Source organism: Bubalus bubalis, chromosome 23 (assembly GCF_019923935.1).
Source record: "Bubalus bubalis isolate 160015118507 breed Murrah chromosome 23, NDDB_SH_1, whole genome shotgun sequence".
Lineage (NCBI taxonomy): Eukaryota > Metazoa > Chordata > Mammalia > Artiodactyla > Bovidae > Bubalus > Bubalus bubalis.
The window spans coordinates 33,741,297-33,768,054 of record NC_059179.1 but is presented as its reverse complement, the minus strand read 5'-3'; the positions used below and the strand labels follow the sequence as shown (position 1 = coordinate 33,768,054).

The following is a 26,758-nucleotide window of genomic DNA, read 5'->3' as shown; positions in this document are numbered from 1 at the left end:
TTCAAGTGTCTACCCAACTGTATCCTTTCCCCAGTCTCTCTTTCTTTTAATTATTTCATCTTACAGAAAAAGGCAACGGTGACTCAAAGTTTCCAGACCCAACATCATCCGTTTCCCTATTCACAGAGATGTGCTTTTCCTAAAGAGCGCAGGTGGCAGATTTACAGTATAATAGCTTTAAAATCTCTCTACTGGATTCTCTGCTTGTTCACATTTTTTTTTTCTCTTTTGTGTATTTGTTTGTTTTTATTATCGTTGTTATTTTTAATCTTCCAAGTTCTCGAAGAATGCTTCTCCAAGGCAAGGTCTTTGGGGCCCTTTAATGCCAGGGTAACTCTGCACTTAACTTGTAGCCATGGTACCATTCAAGATCAAAGAGGCAAGGCGGGATTAATGGAAAAGAATTGCTGTTACTTTGTAAGAATTTCTGGATGTTAACCATCTCTGACCGTGTGTCAACTCCTTCCAACTTCATTCATCAGTAGACTCTCTTGAAACCTCATGGATCCCTGGCCCATAATCTTCTTTTGTTTCTGTAATGAGATGAAGGGAAATAACTTCCACTGAAATAAGTTCCAATTAATTATGCCTCTGAGTAAATCTTTTGGATCACGATAAATGGCTCACAGTGAGAAGCGCCAGCTCTCCTGGAATATGTGTGTGTGCATGCTCGCTTTTTGTTTCTTGTTTCGTTTAGGAAGTAAGGAAAAATCAAACCAGATTTCAAAACTGAAAAACCGATTGCCAAAAAAAAAATTGATTGCAATTAACTGCTTTGGAAGATAATCCACAGTTTAGAAGATGAGGCTGATAAACCCTCAAACCTTCTGGAAACACTCTTTGGGCAGGAGGAACTGGACTCACTCACTATTTTCCTGCTAAATTTAAACCCTATGAAATTATCTACATATAGAGATGTCTGTTGGGGTTTGGGGGATGTGGGTAGGGGGTAGTGAATGAGAGGGTGACTTTAAACAGAAATTGTGTGTTTTGAAGGCAAAAGTTTTATTATAAGCTTGGATTTTGCAAGGGGGGAGGTTAACAATTTTTTTTTGGTCAGTGGACGGCTTTGGATAAGAGTTTACATGAGTTTCTAAACTAGGATATTATTGGCCCCCAAGTAAGAATGTGAAATTTACAGATGTTTCATAGTCACAGCGTGTGCATGCTCAGTCGCTTCAGTCGTGTCTGACTCTTTGTGACCCCATGGGCTGTAGCCCGCCAGGCTCCTCTGTCCATGGAATTCTTCAGGCAAGAATGCTGGAATGGGTTGCCATGTCCTCCTCCAGGGGATCTTCCCAACCCAGGGTTCGAGCCTGCATCTCCTGCATTGCAGGCAGATTCTTTACCACTGAGCCACTGGGGAAGCCCTCTTATTCACAGATTATGTATGAAATTGGCATGGGGGTAGGGTTGGCACTTAGCCAGTTGAGTGCTAATTCTCAACCAAAGAGAGGTCAGAATAGAAACAAAAGAGAGCCCAGGGAACACCACTGTGTAAAAGGAAAGCAGACAAGGAAGAGATGTGGGACAGGTGACTGAGACGAAACAGCCATACTTGAAAAAATCCTTTTAAGAGATTTTTTAAAAAATTGAAGTATAGTTGATACACAATATTATATTAGTTTGTGATTCGAGTAAGTCTAATAACCACCTGTCATCATAGTTATGGCAATATTATTGACTATATTCCCTATGCTGTGTATTACATCCCTTTGATTTATTTATTTTGTAAATCAAAGTTTGTATCTCTTAATTCTTCTTCACCTATGTGGAACAATGCTTCGCCTTGATTCCCTCTGGCAGCCACCAGTTTATTCTCTGTATCTGCATCTGTTTCTGTTTTGTTTGCTTGTTTTGTTTTGATTTATTTTTTAGATTCCACACATAAGTAAAATCATATAGCATTTGACTTTCTGATTTATTTCGTTTAGCCTAATGCCCTCTGGGTCAATCCATGTTATCACAAATGGCAAGATTTCATTCTTTTTTTTTTTTTTTTTTTTTTTGTCTAGGTAATATTCCATTGTCTGTGAGTGTGCCTGCCCATGTGTGTGAGTGTGTGTGTGTGTGTACACGTACACACCACATCTTTTTTATGCATTCATCTATCAGTGGGCATTTAGGTTGCTTCCATATCTTGATTATTGTGAATAATGTTACAATGAACACAAGAGTACATATATTTTTCAAACTAGTATTTCTGTTTTTTTTGGTAAATACCCAGAGTGGAATTTTATTTTATTTTAATTTTTTAGAAAGGAAAGTTTTATTTATTTACTTATTCAATTTTATTTATTTCTCTATTTTTGGCTGTGCCGAGACTGCATCTCACTGCTGCACACGGGCTTTTTCTCTCAAGTTGTCGCAAGCACGGGCTACTCTTCTTTGCCATGTGTCATCTTCCCGTTGCTGTGGTTTCCACTGTTGTGGAGCATGGGCTCTAGCAAGGCAAGCTTAGCAGTTGTGGTGAATGGCTTTAGTACCTCCGAGGCACGCAGCAGCTTCCTAGACCAGGGATTGAACCTGGGTTCCTTGCCTTGCTAGGCAGATTCTTAACCACTGGACTACCAGGGAAGCCCAAGGAAGATTTTTATTTATTTTTTTATTTTCTTTTTGGCCACACTGCACAGCATGTAGAACTTCCCAGACCAGGGATCAAACCTAGGCACCCCCTGCAGTGGAAGCTCTAGTCTTAACCTCTGGACCATCAGAAAGTCTGCTAGTTCTTATTTTTAATTTTTAGAGAAACCTCCTCCATATTTTGTTCCATAAGTTGCTACACTCATTTATGAGGGTTCTCTTTTCTCCACATCTTCACCAACACTTGTTATTTATTGTCTTTTTAAAATAATAGCCATTCTGACAAGTGTGAGGTAATGTCTCATTGTAGTTTTGGTTTGCGTTGCCCTGATGATTAGTAATGCTGAGCATTTTTTCATGTATCCATCGGCCATCTTTTGGCTTTCTTGAGAAAAAGGTCTATTCAGGTCTTCTGCCTATTTTTCCATCAGGTTTTTTTTATACTGAGTTATATGAGTTCTCTCTAAATTTGGATGTTAATCTCTTATCAGATATATCATTTGCAAATATCCTCTCCCATTTCTTAAGTTGCCTTTTCATTTGTTAATGTTTTTTTTCTCCTTATCCAAAAGTTCTTTTAGTTTGATGTAGTCCCATTTGTTTATTTTTGCTTTTATCACCCTTACCTGAAGAGATAGATCCAAAAACATATTGCTAATACCAAAGTCAAAGAGCATTCCACCTATGTTTCTTGTAAGAACTTTATGTTTTCAAGTCATAGATTCAATTCTTTAACCCATTTTGAGTTTATTTTTTAATATGGGGTAGTTTGATCCTTTTGCACATCCAGGTTTCCCAACAACATTTATTGAAGAAACTGTCTTTTCCCCATTGTATATTTTCACCTCCTTCATCACAGATTCAGTCAGTTCAGTCGTTCAGTCATGTCTGACTTTTTGCAACCCCATGGACTGCAGCACGCCAGGCTTCCCTGTCCATCACCAACTCCCAGAGCTTGCTCAAACTCGTCCATAGAGTGGGTGATGCCACCCAGCCACCTCATGCTCTGTCATCCCTTTCTCCTCCTGCCTTCAATCTTTCCCAGCATCAGGGTCTTTTCCAAGGAGTCAGTTCTTCGCATGAGGTCGCCAAAGTATTGGAGTTTCAGCTTCAACATTAGTCCTTCCAATGAATATTTAAGACTGATTTCCTTTAGGATAGACTGGTTTGATGTCCTTGCACTCCAAGGGACTCAAGAGTCTTCTCCAACACCACAATTCAAAAGCATCAATTCTTCAGTGCTCAGCTTTCTTTATAGTCCAACTCTCACATCCATACATGACTACTGGAAAAACCATCGTTTTGACTAGACAGACCTTTGTTGGCAAAGTAATGTCTCTGCTTTTTAATATGCTGTCTAGATTGGTCATAGCTTTTCTTCCAAGGAGCAAGTGTTATTTCATGACTGCAGTCACCATCTGCCTTGATTCTGGAGCCCCAGAAATAAAGTCTGTCACTGTTTCCATTGTTTCCCCATCTATTTGCCATGAAGTGATGGGACCAAATGCCATGATCTTAGTTTTTTGAATGTTGAGATTTAAGCCAACTTTTTCACTCTCCTCCTTCACTTTCATCAAGAGGCTCTTTAGTTACTCTGTGCTTTCTATCATAAAGGTGGTGTCATATGCATATCTGACATTATTGATATTTTGACAGGCAATCTTGATTCCAGCTTGTGCTTCATCCAGTCCAGCATTTCCCATGGTGTATGTATTCTGCGTCTAAGTAAAGTAATCAGGGTGACAGTATACAGCCTTGAAGTACTCCTTTCCTGATTTGGAACCAGTCTGATGTTCCATGTCCAGTTCTAACTATTGCTTCTTGACCTGCATACAGATGTCTTAGGAGGCAGGTCAGGGGGTCTGGTATTCCTATCTCTTTAAGAATTTTCCACAGTTTGTTGTGATCTACACAGTCAAAGGCTTTGGCATAGTCAATAAAGCAGAAGTAGAAGTTTTTCTGGAATTGTCTTGCTTTTTCAATGATCCAACAGATGGCAATTTGATCTCTGGTTCCTCTGCCTTTTCTAAAACCAGCTTGAACATCTAGAAGTTCATGGTTCATGCACTGTTGAAGCCTGGCTTGGAGAATTTTGAGCATTACTTTGCTAGCATGTGAGATGAGTGCAATTGCGTGATAGTTTGAGCATTCTTTGGCATTGCCTTTCTTTGGGATTGGAATGAAAACTGACCTTTTCCAGTCCTGTGGCCACTGCTGAATTTTCCAAATTTGCTGACATATTGAGTGCAGCACTTTCATGTATCATCTTTCAGGATTTGAAATAGCTCACCTGGAATTCCATCACCTCCACTAGCTTTGTTTGTAGTGATGCTTCCTAAGGCCCACTTCACTTCACATTCCAGGATGTCTGGCTCTAGGTGAGTGATCACACCATCGTAATTATCTAGGTCATGAAGATCTTTTTTGTATAGTTCTTCTGTGTATTCTTGCCACCTCTTCTTAATAGCTTCTGCTTCTGTTTGGTCTATAGTCTTTCTGTCCTCTATTGTGCCCATCTTTGCCTGAAATGTTCCCTTGGTATCTCTAATTTTCTTGAAGAGATCTCTAGTGTTTCCCATTCTATTGTTTTCCTCTATTTCTTTGCATTGATCACTGAAGAAGGCTTTCTTATCTCTCCTTGCTATTCTTTGGAACTCTGCATTCAAATGGGTATTCAAATGGTTACATCATAGATTAATTGACCGTATATGTACAGGTTTATTTCTGGTCTCTCTATTCTGTGCCAGTGATTTTTGTGTCTGGTTTTGTGATAGTACCACATGGTTTTGATTACTGTAGCTTTACAATATAGTTTGAAATCAGGGAGCATGATGCCTTCAACTTTCTTTTTCTTTCTCAAGGTTGTTTTGGCTATTCAGGGTCTTCACATTTCTATGCCAATTTTAGAACTATTTTATTCTATTTATATGGAAAATTCCATTGGTATTTTGATAGGGACTGCCATGTGGATCTTTATTATTTCACTGTTTATAATAGAAAAGAATGGAAACAACCAAAATGAGGTTCACCAAATAAATCATGTTATGTGCACATAACAGGATATGTGGCAACCATTTAAAATGATATAGAAGACTATTTAATAACTTCTACTATGCTTAATGGGGCTTCGCAGATAGCTCAACTGGTAAAGAATCCATCTGCAATTCAAGAGACCCTGATTCAATTCCTGCTGCTGCTGCTAAGTTGCTTCAGTCGTGTCCGACTCTGTGCGACCCCATAGACGGCAGCCCACCAGGCTCCCCCGTCCCTGGGATTCTCCAGGCAAGAACACTGGAGTGGGTTGCCATTTCCTTCTCCAATGCATGAAAGTGAAAAGTGAAAGTGAAGTCACTCAGTCGTGTCCAACTCTTCGCGACCCCATGGACTTCAGCCTACCATGCTCCTCTGTCCATGGGATTTTCCAGGCAAGAGTACTGGAGTGGGGTGCCAGATTCAATTCCTAGGTTGGGAAATTCCCCTGGAGAAAGGATAGGCTATCCACTCCAGTTATTCTTGGCCTTCACTGGTGGCTCAGCTGGTAAAGAATCCACCTGCAATGCAGGAGACCTGGGTTTGATCCCTGGGTTGAGAAGATGCCCTGGAGGAGGGCATGGCAACCCACTCCAGTATTCTTGCCTGGAGAATCCCCATGGACAGAGGAGCTTGGAGGGCTACAGTCTATAGGGTCACAAAGAGTCAGACATGACTGAGCACCTAAGCACAAACACACATGCTGACAATATATTGTCAAGTGAACAAAGCAGCTTATAAAGCATTTTGAACAAAATTATCAATTTTTATTTATATATAATATTGAATTTATATGATATATTCATGCATACATACACACAATGTCAATGGAAAAAAACTGAAGAGATATAAACATTAGCAGTGGCTGGGATTATGGGTAATTTTAATTTTCTTCTTTATGTCTTTCCATACTTTATAAACTTTCTACAATGAGTAGCTCTTATTTTTATAGGAAAAAAGTATTAAAAATGTATGCACAACATACTTTCAGTGAATTTAAGAGTAAAAGAGGACCCACGTATTCCTCCTCGGGTCAATTATTTCCTATATAGGCCCCACCCAACCCTGAAGACTCGCCAAGAGATCCATAGACTTGTGAGTCCACATAATTGAAAGAGTCACAACATTCAGAATGAATGTGACGAGCATGCATCAGCACTTTCTGTGAGTCAAGCACCTTAGGCGGAAGCAGACTAAAACCAATATACATGCTGTCTACCTGAAACTATCACAACATTGCTAACTGACTACACTCCAAATACAAAAGTATTAAAAAAAAAAAAAGAACCAAGATACAGCGTCTGCTCTCATGTAGCTCACAGCCTTGTGGGGGAGGAGAAATGCATATAAAAGCAGCTCTCATGCAGGTCAGCTCTCAGAGGCCCCTTCAGAGGGTCTGCAGTATGTCAATGGTACAACACTGAGGTTGGGTGGAAGAAAACGAGGCCAGGGTTGAACTCAGTAAGCACAAAGAACCATAGCTCACGTTATCTTCCCAGCCACTCCTAGATGTTCTAACATGGGGAACATGCTTCAACATGGGGAAGCCAAGGCCCAGAGCACCAGGGACCTGCAGCAGCCTGAGGAGGAAGACACCCTCACCCAGGTCTCCTCTACTCTAGGGTTCTCATTTTTCTTCCACTCCAGTGGGTCTTACAGTGTGAGGAATGGACCACCACTCTCCGGAAACAGATGTTCTTAAAAAGGGTTCCAGGATCAAAGATTTTGAGGAAGTGATTTCAACTCTCTGTAGGAGAGTTATCCAACACATTAGCATGTCAGAAGGTCCTTTGGCAAGATCCTTGCAAGAGCATTTTCCACTCTTACTGGACCACCAAACCATATTTTCAGGTACCATCCGTGAATCCTCTTGGAACCTGGGAGGATTCATGCTCTGTCACAGCACTGCATTCTGACCAGGAGAGGCAGATATGACAGAGAGCAGCTCAGGAGAAGAGAGCTTCTGGGCCCTGAAAGGTGAGGGGTCTTTGGCAGGTGCAGAAGAGGGGACGGTTATTATTATCCTTTGTGGAAACAGCCCAAGTGGCAGCCAGCGAGACACCCTAGATGCAACCCTGTCACCCCTGATGCCAGTGATGGAGCGAGAGGACTGATCCATCTGCATCTTCCTGCAGCTGCGATGATGCTGAAACCCAGGAGGCCATGAAGAGAGCATGACTGACAGCCGAGTCAGTGACGAGTTAATCTCCCTGATGAGGATTTGGGCCTGCACGGCCTTAACGGGCACGCAATTTGCCTAATTTTCCCTCAAGGGATGTGTCTTCCCTCCTCAAGAAAGTCACTAAGGACTTCTTCACTCTCACTTGTAAACAGCCGTGGATAATGTCTTCCCATGATCTCTCTGCTGCGCTGGCCTTTGGATGCTCATTTAACCTAAATGGCTGCGGGCTTCACTGGGGTCCCTGGAGGCCCATGCCTGCCTGAAAGGTAGCCTCTCCCAGCCCCCTCCAGATTCCTGATCATAGCTCTCCCAGTGCCCAGGGAAAGGGCAGGCAGAGGGGGCCGCACATTTCATATGGATACAGGGTTTCTCGGAGGAGGCCACTGGCTAAGCAAAATTAGAGAAGGTACATGTTTGTGCTTATCATTCAAACACTTGGGAGTTAGCCCTGGGTTTGAATCCCGCCTCTGATCTGTACCCACTATGGGACTTTTGACAAGAGACACAAGGTCGCTTGGTCCAAGATCCTCAGCGGTAAACAGGAAAGAAACAGAGGAATGTCCCAGTGTGAAGCACCAGGGACAAAGGCTGGCCAGTGGCAGGTCTCAATGATAGCCCTGATGATGGTGCCAACTGAGGCATAGACCCTAGCCCAAATGAGCTCCTGTGGGGTAAAAGAGGAACAAATACAACTCCAGGAGAAATTTTACTCCTAAAGTTCCAGTGCTAACTAGAGATGAGTCCTAAGACGAAAGACCCAGGGCACCAGCACAGACAGAAAGCTTCATCAAGGATATTGAGTCTTGAAATAAGAGGGTGATCAAGCAAGAAGAAGGGAAAGGGGAACCACATGAGAAAAGGTCCAGAGGCTGACCCCATGGGGTAGGTTTAAGCTGCTCCAGAAGATTAGAGCGGGGCCAGAGACAGGAGGACCAGGTAGGGAGACAGGAAGGGGCAAGAGAGACAGGCTGGGACCAGTGTTGAAAGCCAGGTTTGCCCTGATGCCATAGGACATAGAACCTTCGAGGGCACCTGAACTCAGACACAAAGGATTAAATGGTCTTTGGAAGACACTTACTGAGCCTTGTGCAGATGGTTTGAGCCGAGGAAGAGGACAAAAGAGAGTAGTCACAAGACCAAATCACAGTAGACTTCACCTGAAAACCAGAGCAGCATTTTGGGGGAAAGAGCATCAGAAACAAATTTAAGAACCTCAGTGCTCCTCTCTGGGATCATTTGCTGTGATGCTGCCAGTACTAACTGGTGATGGGAGTGCATGAGGACCCGGGAGAGGAGTGAGAAAGCTGCTCTAGCCTTATGTGTAATGATTTAATTTTTACAAAATTGGATTAATGCTTTACTTGTGTAATGAAAAATTAATTGGAAAAAAAAAAAACTAAGAAATCCATCTTTCCAGCATTCTAAAAGAGAATTCCTCTTAGGGATTAATTTTTGATTTTTGTGCAGAAGTTTTCACAAATTAGCCAAATGAAACACCGATATTTCTGGGAGGATTTCTTTCCGAGGCCTAAAAGCTGCCTGCGCACAACCTCCTCAGTGTCCTGGGCTAACAGGCAAGGGTGCCTTTATCGAATGTTTGCTGAAAATGAACAAACCCAGAGGCAAAGCCAGTGGTCTCCTGTGTCTGTTAGCTCAGGACTTATCAACCGCTTCTCCAAGGTTCATGTCTCCCGAGCTGGCTCCTCTGAAACCATCTTTCCTTCAAGAAACTGCACTCTCTCCTTACTGTGAATGCTCCCAAGTCAAACTAGCAGAGGGACAAGGTTTCCACTGCAGATGGAATTTCAGGGTGCTGTGGTCCTTGGCATTGGATAGAGACATGAGTGCTCCCAAGTAGAAACCTAGAAAGCCAGTTGGATCCCCATTTTGTGCTCATGTCCCTCACCACCTTGTCAAAGGTCCCTTCTGTCTCCTATCATCATAGGAGAAAAAAGACAGAAGGCTGCTCTGGCTGGGCAGTGAGCAGCCGCATAGAAGGTGCCAAGGGAGAGGGAAATATGCATCATTAATATTTAATGCCCTTTTTCCATTTTCCCCTAATAAGCTGAGCGCTACAGCGGGGAGAGCTGATTTATTTTGTCAGCAGTGGAAATATTTCAAGTATGATGCATGTCACTGGGTCACACAGAACCCATCACACAGAAACACACACTGCAGAAGCATGCGGGAAGAATCTTCCGAACTTGATCTCAAAGCCTTTAGGCTTCGGGAAGTCTTGCAAATAGCACAGGATTTCAGTATGAACTGGTTGTAGGACAGGCAGTGAGGTGGGTATTGGGCCACAAGGCTGTCCCCCACAGTTGGTGCAAGGCACTGGGGACCATGGCAGAACAAGCGGTGACTTTGGAGGCAAACAGCATCAGTGTCCTGCCCTTACCCACTCCCACCCCCTGCCCAGCTTCTGTCCATTTCCCTTGGCATCAAAGGCTTCTCATCACAAGTCCCTGAAACTTGTTGAGGACTTCTCTGGCCACCAACGCTTGTTCTGCTGCTGCTGCTGCTGCTGCTAAGTCGCTTCAGTCGTGTCTGACTCTGTGCGACCCCAGAGACGGCAGCCCACCAGGCTCCCCCGTCCCTGGGATTCTCAAGGCAAGAACACTGGAGTGGGTTGCCATTTCCTTCTCCAACGCTTGTTCTACCTGTTAGCTAATCAGGTTGGAAAGAGCCAGGCAGTTAAAGCTTTTGGAAATAGCCTTGGAAAGACATCAGGTGGGGCCCGATGAATGATTAGTACAGCTTCTTCATCCTTCTGAGATGGGCTCTACTCTGTCTCCTAGACTCCTCGGTTGAATTCAACCCCGAGTGCCTGCAGCCATAACTTGCCCATTAGCACACCTTGTACTGCCTTCCTTCCTGCCCCACCCTGACCCCCATCTCACTTCTCCAATCCCTCCCCAGTTCTTTTTGGAATCACTGCCCAAATAAACTTACATTCAGACTGTTGACTTAGGCTCTGCTAGCCAAACTATTTCATTCTTGATTTTCTCATGTGGACAAATGGTGAAAGCAGCAACCATCCAGCTGGCGGTCTTGGGAGCCAAGTGGAATAAGACCTATGACAGCACCAGCAAGCATGGCGGGAAGCCAGTAAATGCAAGATTCACTCATTCTTAATAGGAACGTGGGCTTCTTGTAAGCCAGGCATCAAACCATGCTGTGGGCTATAAAATAAGTTCTCCCTGTCTCTCTGTGAATATTAATGTCTACTCCAACCTTTGTAGGGTCCTTCATGTTCTCCTTGCCATGAGAGGTTAGCATGTGGATGAGAAGCAAGAGATTAGAATAAGTGCTAAAGAGATGAGGGATTCCCTGGTGGTGCAGTAGTAAAGAATCTGCTTTCCAATGCAGGAGACACCGGTTCGATCCCTGGGTCGGGAAGATCTCCTGGAGGAGGAAATAGCAAATAGCAACCCACTCCGGTATGCTAGCCTGGAAAATCCTGTAGACCAAGGAGCCTGGAGGGCTACAGTCCATGGGGTTGCAAAGCATTAGGCACAACTGAGCATGAGATGATGGTAGAAGGGCACGTGCCTGAAGGTCAGAGGTTCTGGGTGTGTCAGGGGTTGGACTGTGGTTCCAGAAGATTTGTCCAAGTCCTAACCCCCAGCACCAGCAAACACGACTCAACTTGGAAAGGGGCCTTTGCAAACATAATGAAGGATCTTAAGATGAGATCATCCTAGAGTGGGTCTCCAATCCAATGGCGAGTGTCTTTAGAAGAAGAAGAGGAAACACAAAGAGGAGAAAGGCAGGGGAGAAGGCCAGTCATGTGGAGATGGAGCAGATTCAAGTGATGCTACTGTTAGTCAGGGAGCCCCTGGAGCCCCCATTAGCTGGAAGAGGAAAGGAAGAACTCTCCTTCAGACCCTTCAGAGGGAGCATGGCCCTGCTGACATCTAGATTTCAGACTTCTGGTCTCCAGAGCTGTCAACAAATTTCCGTTGTTTGAAGTCCCCAAGTTTGTGGTAGTGTTTAAGAATCAGCCTTGCAATGCAGGGGACACAGGTTCGATCGCTGATGAGGGGAACTGAGATCTCACATACCGAGGAGAAACTAAGCTGGCGAGCTGCATCTACCAAAACCCAAGCGCTCTGGAGCCACAGCCCACAACTAGAGATTTTGTGCACCCCAAGGAAAAATCCTGCAGCGCACAACAAAGATCTCTCATGCTGCAACTAAGACCTGACACAGCCAAAGAAATAAATAATATTCTTTTAAATTATAGAAGCTTAGTTTCAATAGGCTGGTTTGGGCAGAAGGTAAATCTATTGGAAGGATGTCAAAGTTTGCTGTGTAAGTCAGGATGGACTAACTGCTGTAAGAACTGACTCACAGTCACAGGGGCTGAGGACGTGAAGCTTTCTCCATGCTTTACAGGTGACTGGTCATGCAGGGACCCAGGCCCTCACATCCTGTGACTCTGCCCTCCTCTAAGACCTCATAGGACTCTCTATTCAGCCAGCCCCCGGGGTGGGGAAGAGAGAGCATCAGAAGACAACAAATGAGGGATTATTGGTTTGTTCTGTTTTACTTTGGGGTTTAATGGGTTGAATAGTGTTTCTCAGCCCCCACTCTGCAAAAAAAAAAAAAAAAATATATATATATATATATATATATATATATATATATATACACACACATACATCCAAGTCCTAACCCCTGGTGCCTGGGTGTGTGACCTTATTTGGAAATACAGTTTTGCAGATGTAATGAAGTTAAGGATCTTTGGATGAAATCATCTTGGATCTCAAGATGATGATCAGTGTCCTTATAATAGAAAAGAGGAGGAGTTAAGACCCAGGGACACAGCGGGAAGCCACATAAAGACCCAGGTAGAGATTGGATGATGCATGTACAAGCCAGAAGGCCAAGGGTTTCTGGAGCCATTGGAAGCCAGAAGAGAATGGATTCTCCCTCAGAACCCTGAGAAGGAACCAATCCCTCCAACACCTTGATTTCAGACCTCTGACCTCCAGAACCTTGAGAAAATACATTTATATTGTTTCAGCTCCTGTTTCCGGTAATTTGTTACGGCAGCCCAGGGAAACTGGTCCATCGGGTAAGGCCAAGAGAAAGCAGTGCTCACATCCATTGGTCCAAACGTGCTCACGTGGCCCCATGTAACTGCAAGTCTGGGAAGCAAAGCCTGGCTGTGTGTCAGGAAAGCACATGTATTCATGAGCCTGAAGACTCACTGCCAAGTTCAAAGAACCAACTGCCAAGAGACTGGGCAGCCAGAACAAGCCAAACTCGTGCAACAGGATGAATCCGCTTAGGACAGCCACTGCGGCCGCCACGGAAACCTGGAAGGTGCCACTCCCATTCCCAATGGGAAGTTCTTGCCCCTCCCAGCCGTGGACACAGCTGTCCTCTCTAGGCACCTCTGGCCTCAACATCTAGCTAGTGTGATTCTAACTGCAGACTAGAATCACCAGAAGGGGTTGCCCTTTTAAAACTACCATTGGTCTCATTCCCCAACAATTCTGATTTAACTGGTCTTCAGTAGGACCCAGGCTTCAGTGCTTGTTAAAAGCCCCTGGGGATGATTCTAAAGTGTAGGCAAGGATGAGAACAACTGTCCTAAGCTGTCTTAATATCTGTCTTAATACAATTTTTTCTTGTAGATTATATCATTTGAAACTCAACCCCAGGAATGATGATGGATTGATAGCACTGGCCCCATTCCACAGATGAGGAAACTAAGTCTCTGAGAAGTGAAATGACTTTTTGATGCTGCACGGTTATGTGGAGCACAGCCAGGATGTGAATTCAGGTCTGTAATGTTAAGTCTGCCGTCCCCAGACCAGAGCTCTCCTATAACAAGACACTGGTTATGAAGCTTACCATGCCTTATTAATGCGGCTCTGGACTGATGGAAAGGCATTGGTGAAACCTGAATTCAAAGCATAAGGACTATTTCCTTCTTTCCACATCAGATCTCTGACAACTAAAGAGACATTTGTCCAGCTCTCCATATGTGAGGCCACAGAGCATTCTAGGCACTGTGCCCAGGGCCTGCACTCTTGGCAAAGGCTCACAAAGATGCTTGAGATCTGAAATCTTTGCTTTCAAAATACAAAATGCAAAAGTGCAAACTAAAAACAAGCAACTGCTTAATTAATATATACGAATGTCATTACTTGTTAAACTTTGTATGCATTAAAATTTTACCACATTTGAATGCAATTTGAGGTTATGTTTTCTTGCTTTGCTGTGCACAATTAGCGGTGAAACCTGAGAAACCATGACTAATTACAAAATAAATGAGTTACTTGGAGCCATACCATTTCCAAAGCAAAGTCATAAAAATTCTTTGAAGTTTTTTTTATAGCAAAAAGTAAATTTTGCTATAACGTGGGTGCTTTTAATGTCTTTGACAAGATGGAAGGTGGGATTATCAAAATCAGAGCATGCCTGAGACATCTGATGGCTCTGGCTGTACGTGAAACTATGGTGTTCATCACCCCCACCCTAGAGAATGCAGTTCAAGCCTGGTGACAATATGGATACAGCCATGCCCACAGGCCTGGTCTCCCCTGTCCCTGAGCAGCAACCCCAGGACCACCATGACTCAGGGAGCAATAGAATGATGTTGTCGGTAAAAAATGGGACATTTTTTGTGGGTAAAAATGTGGGACTTTTTCATCTTCATCATAACTGATTGAGAAGTCTCCTTTGGGCATTTTTTTTTTAATTTACAAACTTGGTATGTTAAAAAAAAATAAATACCCAATGGAGACTTTCATCAATCATGATGAAGATGTGTGCTTGCGTGCTCAGTCACTTCCCTCATGTCTGACTCTTTGTTACCTTATGGATTGCCAGGCTCTTCTGTCCATGGGATTCTGCAGGCAAGACTATGGAGTGGGTTGCCAAGCTCTACTTCAAGGGATCTTCCCAACCCAGGGATCGAACCTGAGTTATGGTCTCTTATGTCTCCTGCATTCTCAGGCAGGTTCTTACCACTAGCGCCACTTGGGAAGCCCCCATGATAAAGATGAGAAAGTCCCATTTTTACTCACAACATCTTTCTATTGCTCCCTAAGAGTCATTGTAGTCCCTGGAATTGCTGCTCAGGGACAGAGGAGGCCAGGCCTGTGGGCGTGGCTGTGTCCCTCTTGCCACCAGGCTTGAACTGTATCCTCTGGGCTGGGGGCAATAAACGCTATGGTTTCACATACAACCAGAGCCATCGAATGTCTCAGCATGCTCTGATGTTGGTAGTCCTATTTTCCATCATGTCAAAGATATTTAAAAAACACCCACATTATAGCAAAATTTACTTTTTGCTATAAAAAAGCCTCGAAGGATTTTTATGACTTTGCTTCAGAAATGGCATGGCTCCAAGTAACTCAAAAGTTTTTAGTGTCTTCTTAAAATGAAGCAAACTTTCATTTACTCTTCTCATTGGCTCCTCACACATCCCTAAATGGCCTTCCTACACTGAGGACACTTGATTAGACCAAACCTGCCTCTTTTAGCTCAAATTTGGGATTTTTCTGATTGGTTTCCTTTCCTTCCCATCCTTGAAGAGACACTCTTCTCCTCTCCCTTTTTCCTTCTCCCTTTTTCCTTTCTTTCTCCCCTTTTCCCTTCCTTCCTCCCTTCCTTCTTCCTTCCTCCATCCTTCCCATTCCCACAGCACTCACTCTCTTACTCAAATACAGTGATAGATACTAGAAACACAGAATTTGTAAAGGTATGAGGCCTGGCTTAAGTAACTGAAATCTAGTGAGAAGGGAAGATGAGCAGAATAAGTGTGTGGATAGATAATCAGGATTCCAGATTATGCAGATAAGCAGGTGGAACCACAGGTATCTAGAACAGGATATAGAAACAACAAAAAGCAAAACCAAACCTCTATTTGAAGAAGTTGGAAAAGACTTTTCTAAAAGCATTTCTTCCATAGAAATGTGATGTCATTCCGATTCCATGCTGCTTGAAGTAGATCTGGGGAGAAGTTTGAGGGGGCCAAGCACGAAATGCTGCTGCCTGAAATACTTGTGTGGGGCCCCTGGTCATTTTGTCAGGTTAGAAGATAATGATTTTATGATGTTACCCAATATATTATATATATATATGGGCCCATTTAATAAATTCCTCCAAGTACTTGGACCCAAGAAAAGGTTTGCCTTTCCAAACTGAATTGGCACCAGTGAAAGTGAGGTCATTAAACAGATTTTCCTTTTTGCCTTAGCTGCCAGGAAGCTCAGAGATAAATTGCATACCTATTAGCAGGGATTACCTCATCCTTGGTCTCTGGTGGAAAATATTATTCATGATAAAAGCTGCTAACATCTGAATTCTTAGCATGGCCCAACTTACTGGTTTTTGCTCAGTATCCTTTGTAAGAACAAGGCTGCGTTATCTTTTTTTTTAGAAAAGAACATTTTTGAGAAGTTTATATAACTAAACTATTAGCTCTGTGAAGTCAGAGACTACATCTGTTTCATGTATCACAGTAATAATTATGTAGGAAAGTTTGGCAAAAGAATTAGTATTCAACAAGTATTTGTCACATGAAAAAGTGGATGAATAAATGAATTAGGTAACCATGAAGAGAGAACCATATATCTAAAAGTATAGTCACCTATTATTTCTCCTTGTCACAAGTCAGTTGCTGCTCCCTACCACCCAGTAATACCAGATCCATCTTTCTCCAACACAGCAACAATTTTACACCTCTCTCATCCTGTGCTACCACATATGCACCGCTAAGCCTCACTTGAAAGCTTTCCACCCTTTGCCCTCCTAGTTGAAGTAGGGGATGCATATTACTTGTGGTCCACGCTGCTTCCCTTCCCTTCAGCTACTGACCTTCCTTTAATCCATACATTTTCTGATAGGAATCTCAGGCTCAGGATTCTGTATCCTCTGCTATAGTATGGCCTAGAACTCAGACTGGTCCTTTGGTAGGCTTGTAACCCAACCATGGCCCATTAAAATCCTTTGGGGGAATTTATATAAACACTGGGAGGCAGAGGGTATCTCTCAACCTGAGACAAGAATCATGTAAGTCCAGAGTTTCTGGGATCCATTCTCTCCAACAGAAAGAGTTTGCCAGAAAACAAAGCCAACATAGAGAACACAGAAAAAAATGATGGGGGGTGGGAGGGAGATGCCCTTGAACACCTGAATCAAGCCATCCCTGCGTCTATTGCACTTCTGAGGGTTGATATATTCCTTTTCTTCTTGAACTAGCTTGAATTGGGCATCTTATCCTTGCAACTTTAATACTCCTGAGTGAGGATATTAAGTGTAAATTCCTATCTCCTCTCTCTGATCTTTGGAAAGAAATCTGCAATATATTGTCATGGATAGGACAAACAGTGTTAATTCTCATGGTCTTGCTTCTCAAGCTATCTGGGTGAAGGACTTAAAAAAAATTTTTTTTTCTATCAACATATATCCAACAAGAGTGATAGTCAGAATATGAAAGTAACTCCTACTCTTCAATAGGTAGAGATTGAAAATCCAATAGAAAAATGGGCAAAACACTTGAACAGTCACTTAAAAAAATTAAACCTTAAAAATGACCTTAAAAAGGTCATTAAACATAAGCAAAGGAACTCAACTTCAATAGTCATCAGGGAAATGCCAAAGAAATTCACAACAAAGGACCATGCATTCTGGTTAAGATATACAAATGGGAAAGATCAGTTGAGTTTAATTCACAGACTGACATGTGGTCCAACAATACAGCACTCGTCCACGGCTCAACCACAGGCAACAGTCCACCTGCGTCAGTGATCCTGCATCAGTGATGCCTAAATTGGCCAATGCCCATCCCAACAGGCTGGGAATCCTGCCAGTGAGGAAGCCAATGCATGCGAACTCCATGTAGGAATCAATCTTGGGAGAGAGAAGGTCACCCCATAAATGACTGTGAAAGTGTCGGTCTCTTGGTCATGTCTGTCTCTTTGGGATCCCATGGACTGTAGCTCTCCAGCTCCTCTGTCCATGGATTTCCAGGCAAGAATACTGGAGAGGGTTGCCATTTCCTTCTCTAGGGGATCTTCTCAACCCAGGGATTGACCTCAGGTCTCCTGCATTGCAAGCAGATTCTTTACCAGCTGAGCCACCAGGGAAGCCCCACGCCCCATAAATGGGGAGGAACAATTCCACTCCATCAAGCCATGTGATTCACGGGTTCAAATTCTGCTACTGATACGATAGTCACGGCTGCAAAACCCTCCAGGTGACCCCCAGAGCTGGCAGCTTCCCTTAAGAGAACAACTGGCTCCCTGAACCCTTGGCTGGATGCTGTGGGATCCCTGCTCCTGAGAATTTTTTCAAAGACCCCTTGTGCTGGGTGTTTTCAAAGCAAATAACCCCAAGGCCCTTACTAGCTCCATCTAGTTCCCATTGTGAGGAGTGAGTCCTACACACCAGTGTGTTAAGAACTCCTCTGAAGGGAAGAAAAGAAACAGCCTCCCGCGAACACCAAGCTAGTTCTGCCCTGGCCCTGTGGCTTTATCACAGAGTGCAGGGCCAGGCATAGGAGGGCCGGGTGGTGTGCTGCTAACGAGAGCTCCTGTCAGTCACCAAGATGCCTGAGCCCTAGTGGGGGCCCCACCAGCCCCTGGGTGTTTATGGCATGGGCCACTGGCTGGGGCTGTTTCTTTATTTCTCAAAGCATCAGGGAGCCTCAGAGCTGGCTACTGGGGGAGGAGGGGTCAGATGCTTATACGGGGTGCTTGAGGATGGTTGGATGCGGGCAAAGGAGGTGCTAGCAGTGGAAGATCGTTTCTGCAGTGGATCTCTGGGTCGGATTGGAGCTACGGCTGCTGCTGGGGACTCAACAGAGAGGCTCTGTGTCTTTCATTGCCCAGGAATTTTCCCTAGTGCAGCTCACCATGGGGACAGCTCAATACACTGCAGAGATTTTTGGCAAGTGGGCCTCTGGGGCCGGGTTCACGTTCATTAATCTGCCCAATGGCGAGGCTCAGTGATAAGAGGAAATTGTTTCATGCTCACCAAAAGACAAGGGGAAACGGCTTGGAGTAGGAAGAAGGCCCAGGCTCAGGGTGCTGGGGGCATCACCTCCAGAGGGGCCAGGGAGAGCAACTTCTTTGGGGAGCAGGCCAGCCCTTCCTGGGGAGGACCTTGGAATTCTTGCTGCTAGGCTGTTAATTAGCGCAGTAAATGGGCCTGGCTGGAGCGGCTGGCCTGAAGCTTTGGGCCTGCAGCCATCAGGGCAGTGATGGGGAAGTGGTGGAAGAGAGGGCGTGGGGAGGTGAGCCTGAAGAAAAGCATGGACAAGAGGATATGCCAGGGGCAAATTGCATGAATTTTAAAGGTAGGCTCCTCAAGGTAGGGGAAAGCTGGAGTGTCACATAGCCTGTGCTGGGACCTTTCTGACAGTGCGTTTGGAAGAGACAACTGTTGAGGCTGCATACATGGACAGATGGCTCCACCTCCACAGAGACACCCCAGCAGCAAGCAGAGGCTGGGACTAGGGCGGAGTCCTTTCCGCATGCTTTTGGGAGGACTAGAGCTCAGAGCTGCATCGGGGGGTGCTCACCCTGGTTGATGTCTGGGTCCCAAACATCAGGAATAAAGGTGGGGGGCGGGGGAGGTGGTGAGTGAAAAGCGAAAGTGTTCGTTGCTCAGTCATGTCTGACTCTTCGAGATCCCACGGACTGTAGCCAGCCAGGCTCCTCTGTCTATGGGATTCTTCAGGCAAGAACACTGGAGTGGGGTGCCTTTCCCATCTCCAGGGGATCTTCCTCATCCAGGGATCGAACCTGGGTCTCCTGCACTGCAGGCAGATTCTTTAAGTCTGAGCCACCAAGGGGAAAAGTTGCTCTTTATAATACCAAAGAGATTCCTCATGAAAAGAAGGCCCTGGCTCTACTGAGTACCTAAGTTTGAGAGCTTCTATGGAAAGGAGCTGGGAAAATCCCAACTGTTCTTTTTTTTTTACTTTTTATTGCAGTTTCACTATGTACAGTCAAGTGTCCATATCTCAAGCGCATAGCTCTTTATAACAAAGGGGAAAATATTTGGAGCTCCCAGGAGCAAACCAGGTGGAGAGGATGAGGCAGAAATGGAAGAGGAGGTAGAAACGGCAGCAGAATGGCAGGGGCCCAGGCCTTCTCCCGTTTTCTAAGTCACCCAAGCCCTGAATGCCCAGTGGGGGTGGATTTGGGCCAGTAAAGAGGCCATTGCAGGCAGATGTGGGGTGAATGGACCACACATGGCAGGTGTTGGAGGTGAGGAGCACAGGAAGGAGCAGACATCACCTCCAGGGCTTTGCGGATTTGTAGCCCCGGCTCACCAAAGGACAGGGAAGCCCAAGGTGACCTGTGGGTCACAGGGGGGTCACCAGGTGGTGACACCCCGTTCCTTGCCCAGATACCTCTTCTCACCGCCTGTGCACCCACCTGAATGTCCGAATGCACTCCCCACGTCTTTTCCCTGCCCCGTTTCTTAACTTATAATTCATATACGATAAAATTCACCATTTTTAATGTACAGTTCTACAAGTTTTGATAAATATATACCACTGTGTAGTCATATCAAGATATGGAACAGTTCCATCATTCCGGAAAGTTCCTTTGAGTGTCTTTGAAAATCAAGCCCCTGGTCTGTTTTCCGTCTCTATGGTCTGGCTTTTTCCAGAATGCCATATAAGTGAACTCATACGGCATGTAGCCTTTTGGGCCTGGCTCCTTTCACTGAGCATAACGTATTCGAGATTCATCTAGGTTGAACAAATGAGGTGGTTTTTTTCTTTTGATTGCTGAGTAGTATTCCATTGTGTGGACAGATCATAGTTTGTAGGTTTATTCCCTAGTTGGGAATCATCTGGGTTGCTTTCTTGCATGTCCTTTTGATCTAGCCTTTTGTGGAACATTTTATTGGTGGGAATTACAAAAAAAAAGTAAGCCTAACCAGACTTTGATAATGTCTCTCCTTCTCAAGGGAATCTAAGTTAGTTTTCCAGGTGTGTTTCTTCATGTAATATCTGCCTCCCAAGCTCACTGTGAATATGTAATTGTGTAACTTACAAAGAGACTTTGTTAGTTTTCTTGTATAATAGTTTTATTGAGAGATGATTCACATACTATACAATTCACCCATTTAAATGAACAACTCAGTGGCTTTTAGAATATTGACAGAGTTGTGTACCCATTACCTGAATCAATTTTAGAACATTTTTATTACTGGATTTTTTAAAAAGCCTACACCCTTTAGCTGTTGCCTCCAGTCCTGATCTACATTCTGTCTCTATAGATTTATTTATTCTGAACATTTTATATAAATGTGGTCTTTGGTGTCAGGTTTCTTTCATTTACCATATTTGCACATTGTAGCATTATCAGCATTTCATTCTTTTCTATTGCTGAATAATATTCCATTTTGTAGAGGTACCACTGGTTTATCCATTCATCAGTTGAAGGACATTTGGATTCTTTCCACTTGGGACTATTATGAATCATGCTGCTATGAACATTCATGTACAAAATTTTGAGTGGTCATGTGTTTCCAATATGTAACTAGGCGTGAAACTGTTGGATTATATGGTAACTCTACATTTAACTCTTTGAGGAACTGCTAAACTGTTCTGCAAAATGGCTGCACCATTATATATTCCATAAAGGCACTTTGCAAGTGTAAAAGTACAAAGCAAATGGTTATGATTAAATATCACTCATTGAAGTAGCAAGAACAATATTTGATCATTGTAATAATTTAGATTGTACTAAAGTCCCTAAACGGAGAAGGCAATGGCACCCCACTCCAGTACTCTTGCCTGGAAAATCCCATGGACAGAGGAGCATGGTAGGCTGTAGTCCATGGGGTTGTGAAGAGTCAGACACAACTGAGCGACTTCACTTTCACTTTTCATGCATTGGAGAAGGAAATGGCAACCCACTCCAGTGTTCTTGCCTGGAGAATCCCAGGGATGGCGGAGCCTGGTGGGCTGCCGTCTATGGGGTCGCACAGTCGGACACGACTGAAGCGACTTAGCAGCAGCAGCAAAGTCCCTAAAGTACTGATTCATGTCAATGTATGACAAAAACCACTACAATATTGTAAAGTAATTAGCCTCCAACTAAAATAAATTAATTAATTTAAAAAAATAAAGTGCCTAAAGTAACCTGACCCCTCCAGTCCCACTAAACCCCACAGACAAAAAAGCACTGGAACAATTTGGTATATAGTCATCCTTTTTCTCTGCTCAACACACATATACCAAATTTTTATCTTTTTGCTAAAATGAAAATGCATTATTACTAGACATGACTCTAAGTTCCTTTTTAAAATAGTGGTAACAGACACAGAAAACAAACTTATGGTTACCAAAGGGGGAAAGGGAAAGAAGGGATAAATTAGGAGTTGTGCATTAACAGATACACACTACTATACATAAAATAAATAACAACAAGGGCCTACTATGCAGCATAGGGAACTCTATTCAATATCATGTAATTTAAAAAAAATCATGTAATAACCTATAATGGAAAAGAATCTGAAAAAGAATATATATATTCAGTGACTCACTGAATCACTTTGCTGTACATTTGAAACATTGTAAATCAACTAAATAAATACAATTGTGAAAAATAGATGTAATGCAAAATTTACCATTTTAGCCATTTTTAAGTGTATAGTTCAGTGGCATCAAGTATATTCACATAGTTTTCCAACCATTATCACCACCCACCACAGAACTTTTTTTTAATCTTCCAAAATGGAAACTGTACGTGTTAAACCATAACTCCCCATGACTGTCCCCCAAGAACTGGCAACCCCCATTCTACTTTATGTCTCCATGAATTTAATTAATCTAAATGCCTCATATAAATAGGATCATACTGTATTTGTCCTTTTGTGACTGAGTGACTTCACTTAACATTGCATCTTCAAGACTCATCCATGTTGCCACATAGGTCAGCATGTCCCTACTTTTTAATAATCTAAATCTCTATCTATCTATCTATCTGTGGGAAATTGGTTCCAGGACCCCCAGAGATACCAAAATCCAAAGATGCTGAAGTCTTTTATAAAAATTGCATTGTATTTGTATACAACCTATGCACATCTTCCCATATACTTTAAATCATCTCTAGATTACTTAACAATACCCAGTACAATGTAAATGCTACATAGATGTAAACACAATGTAAATGTTATCTAGGTAGTTAGAAGAGTGTGGCAAATTCAAGTTTTGCTTTTTGGAACTTTCTGGAATTTTTAAAAAATATTTTTCATGCACAGTTGGTTGATATGCAGGACTGCCTGGACACAGGGTGCGTATCCATTCTTCTGTGGATGGACACTTGGATTGCTTCCAGATTTTAGCCATTATGAATAATGCTGCTGTGGACTCAGAAGTACAGTTCTCTCTTCATGCCCTGGCTTTCAATTATTTTGAGCACATGCTCTCTTTTTATTGAAATTTATGTCACTTAAGAAAATCTTAATGGTGTCCGAGTGTGCTTCTCCCACATTCTAAATCACCTTCCTCCTTTAAACCGTTCTGTTTTCATCTATAGTGTGGGAGTCCTATGACCTACTTCACCATTGCCCACTCGAGAAATTGAGTAGCATTATTAGCAGGTGTTTCCCATGCAGTGGTCATGGTACACACTCTTTACATGCATTGGCTGATGGGGCTCTTCAGCAATTCTTTGAGATGGATATAATTATTAGACCCATTTTAGAGGCAAAGAAACTGAGGATAGACAGCTTAGGTAATCTCCTCAAGGCCGTTCTGCTAGTAAGGGCTAAAGTTAGAAATCAAAGTCTATCTAATGTCCAAGCTTCAAAACTTCAGCACCATAACTAATGATATTACTAAAGGGTCTCTTTTGGTTGACCCAAGAGTGGCCTGATGGAGGCAGGGGAGGGGACATGAATGTATGTGGATGCTCACATCCCAAGAGCCATGAGGCTGATCCCCCAAATAGACCAGATCAGCCTTTGACAATGAGTGTTCTTTCTCAGAAGCCAGGCTTCCTACTGCCTCAGAAAACTGAAGCAGATTCCCACCTCCCTAAAGAGGGCTGTGGGATCATGCTTCCTCCCCTCCCCTTCCTTTCTCTCTTTGGTTTCTTATTTGCTCAGTCCTGCCTTCACCCCTGACCCCACCCCAACCCCATCCTGACTACCCAGGTTCAGGTGACAGAAACCCAGCTCAAATTAGCTTTCAACCCAAATCAAATGTTTGGGTTCATTTAACTGGGAACGTAAGGGTGCATCTGGCCTCAATCATGATTGGATCCAGGGGCTCAAATGATGTCATTAGGCTCTTTCTCAGCTCTGCTTCTCTCTATACATTGATCAGTTCTTTCCTGCCGTGGACAGGATTTCTCCACAAAACTGGAAAGATATTCCGAAAGCTCCAAAACTACTGCATCAGAGCTTAGTTATCCCTCCAGAAGGAGGACCAGTTTCCTTCTCCTGTGTGTGTTAAGCTCACTGCAGTCGTGTCTGACTCTTCGCAACCCTATGGACTATAGCCTACCAGGCTTCTCTGTCCATGGGATTCTCCAGGCAAGAATACTGGAGTGGGTTTCTATTTCCTCCTCAAGGGAATCTTCCCAACCCAGGGATGGAACCTGCACCTGTTTTGTCTACCTGCATTGGCAGGCAGGTTTTTTTTTACCACTAGCGCCACCTGGGAAGCCTTCTTCTAGTATCCATAAACCAGTTTCAGGGAAGGACTTCAATTGGTCAGCCTTAGGCCATATGCTAATTCCTTAACCAATCATGTGGCCAGGAAGAGGCAGTGTTAGGACTGATGCAGACTCAATGGCATGGAAGGCAGTTTGTGTTCCCAAAGAGAGAGCAGGAAAAAGCACGTGTGCCCCAGACAGAAACTGGTCAAATGGTTCCTCCAGGCAGCCACAGACGCCCCACACACGGCTACTGCTGTTACCACCAGCCCCATCACTCAGGCCTGCCATCGCCAGAGAATGAATGATGCTGGACCACACTGCCTTAGAAAGAATGCAAACCTCTCATCTATGGAGAGATCCAAGCCATCCAGCCCTGTTGCCCTTGCTGGAGGAGACGCTGCACTATCTAAATATTTTCATCATCTGCTGCTTCTTCCAACTCTCTCCCCAGGCTTAGCTCATCTTTCAGAGGCCTTGTTTCTTCCCCACTCGAAGGTACAAGAACATGAGGTGCCCAGATGTCCTGGCTGTTTACACCACATGGAGCACGGGTCCCTGCATGTGGCTTCCCACTTGTCCGCAGATTCTTTCTCCCCAAGGTCCTAGGCTGTGCCGATCACTACAAGCCAAATGGTCACGGACAAGCTTGGTCATTACATAGCCTCTTCCTCTTGACTCACTGCAGACCTGACCAGATGAAACATTTGATTTTCTCATCATAAGGAGGCCTGATGTTGCTTTGCCATTTGATTGACTATAAAATGAAAGCCAGGCCCTTTTGTTTGGTGTGGCGTTCTTTTGTTTGTTTGGTTTTTTCCAGCATGTCATGATTAATTCATCCCTGGCCTGACTCCACAGACAAGCTACGCTACTTGGCACTTTCTTCCTCCTTTCTTATGTCTCCCTTTCCTTCCTGTACCCCAGGCCCACCTTGATGAAAAGCTTCTCTTCCCTCTGATGTCACTAAATACTCTTGCTGTAGGTGAACTTGGACCAACATTTCAAACTTCCAGAGACTAGGGCTTTGGGAAATAATAACAATATGTGTTTAAAATAGTTGGATGCTCCTGAACCATCTGCCCGTGCCAAATTGAGAAGTAAATCACAAAATGTAAACCAGATAAACAGAACCACAAAATTTTCATTTTCAAGCGAGTCACAAACTAAAGAAACTGTAGCAAAACGAGCAGTGGGTGCTATGGTCATTGTAACCAACTTTGTCTGAGTGAGACTTAATCTTAATCAAAGCACTTTCCTATCTACCAACTCATTTCATTTTCTACAGCCATAGCTAAGGGAAGTAGGCTAGGAATTGTTCCTGTTTCCATTTTGCAAGTGAAGACATGGTAATGGCAGATCCAGGTCTTCGGATAGGCCTTTTCAGGGAATGAAATCCCTAGTGTGCTCTCTGAGAAATTGAGTCAAGAAATGGAAGATCAGGTATGAAGCTGGAACAGAGAAGATGAGCACTGAAGTCTTGTCAACTCATTTTTTCTCCCCTGCACACATTCCCAGGGCACCATCCAAGATCAGCTGAAACAAGGCCAGTTCTTTTAAAACTCCTAGCCTGGAAGCCAGCTAAGCACACAGGATAGCCCCATTTTACAGCTGAATAAACTGAAACAGGAAGGGTCACTTGGTGCCTGGGATAAATCATACAAACAGCTGGCCAAGGGAGAAATAGAAACAAATTCTTACCCAGACACGGCATGTTATTCCGCTTTGTCGCTGGAGTATAGGATTATTTTCCATTTGCACGCTTGACAAGAATGTGACTCCCATGAAGAAGGAACAAGAATCACACATTCCATGCCCCTCAGTCTCTCTGGAAAGCTAAGAATATAAACACGCAGATTACTGTTTATATGCTAGGGTTTTGGGCTCGAGTTGAGAAATTCACAAAATCTACTCTTTGTACTCTGAGCTTTGGATTCTTGACTTCCTTTTAGACAACAGGGACATGAATGCAGTTCTTTCAGTGGATCCTCACAGTTAGGGGTCATTCTGAATGGATACCATAGGTTTAAGAAAACAGAAGTGGTGAAAGAACAGGATTCTACAGAGAGATGCAAAAGATACGGGCCGTGTATAAATGACTAAAAAGGAAGGCGTGCAATTAACAGTCATCCATTCAATCATTCATTCAATAGGCATCCATTACAATTCTCAAACGACCCTGAGGTTCTTGTGGGAGATAAGCGAGAACACTTAGGCACGTGAGGAACCCAGGGTGATGTCCATCACATGATGGGCCTCCAGTCAACACTAGGTCCTTTTGTTCCCAGGGTCCCAGCTCTGTGTTATCTTGAGC

At 43.7% G+C, this 26,758-nt stretch overlaps 1 long non-coding RNA gene across 1 annotated transcript; it reads right to left on the bottom strand.

Moving 5' to 3' along the window:
• Nucleotides 1–235: 235 nt before the first annotated feature.
• Nucleotides 236–26,758, bottom strand: LOC123331417. Its single transcript, XR_006548047.2, has 2 exons — nucleotides 26,146–26,758; nucleotides 236–533 (listed from the first exon to the last, which is right to left on the bottom strand). It is a non-coding gene; the product is annotated as an uncharacterized LOC123331417 (long non-coding RNA).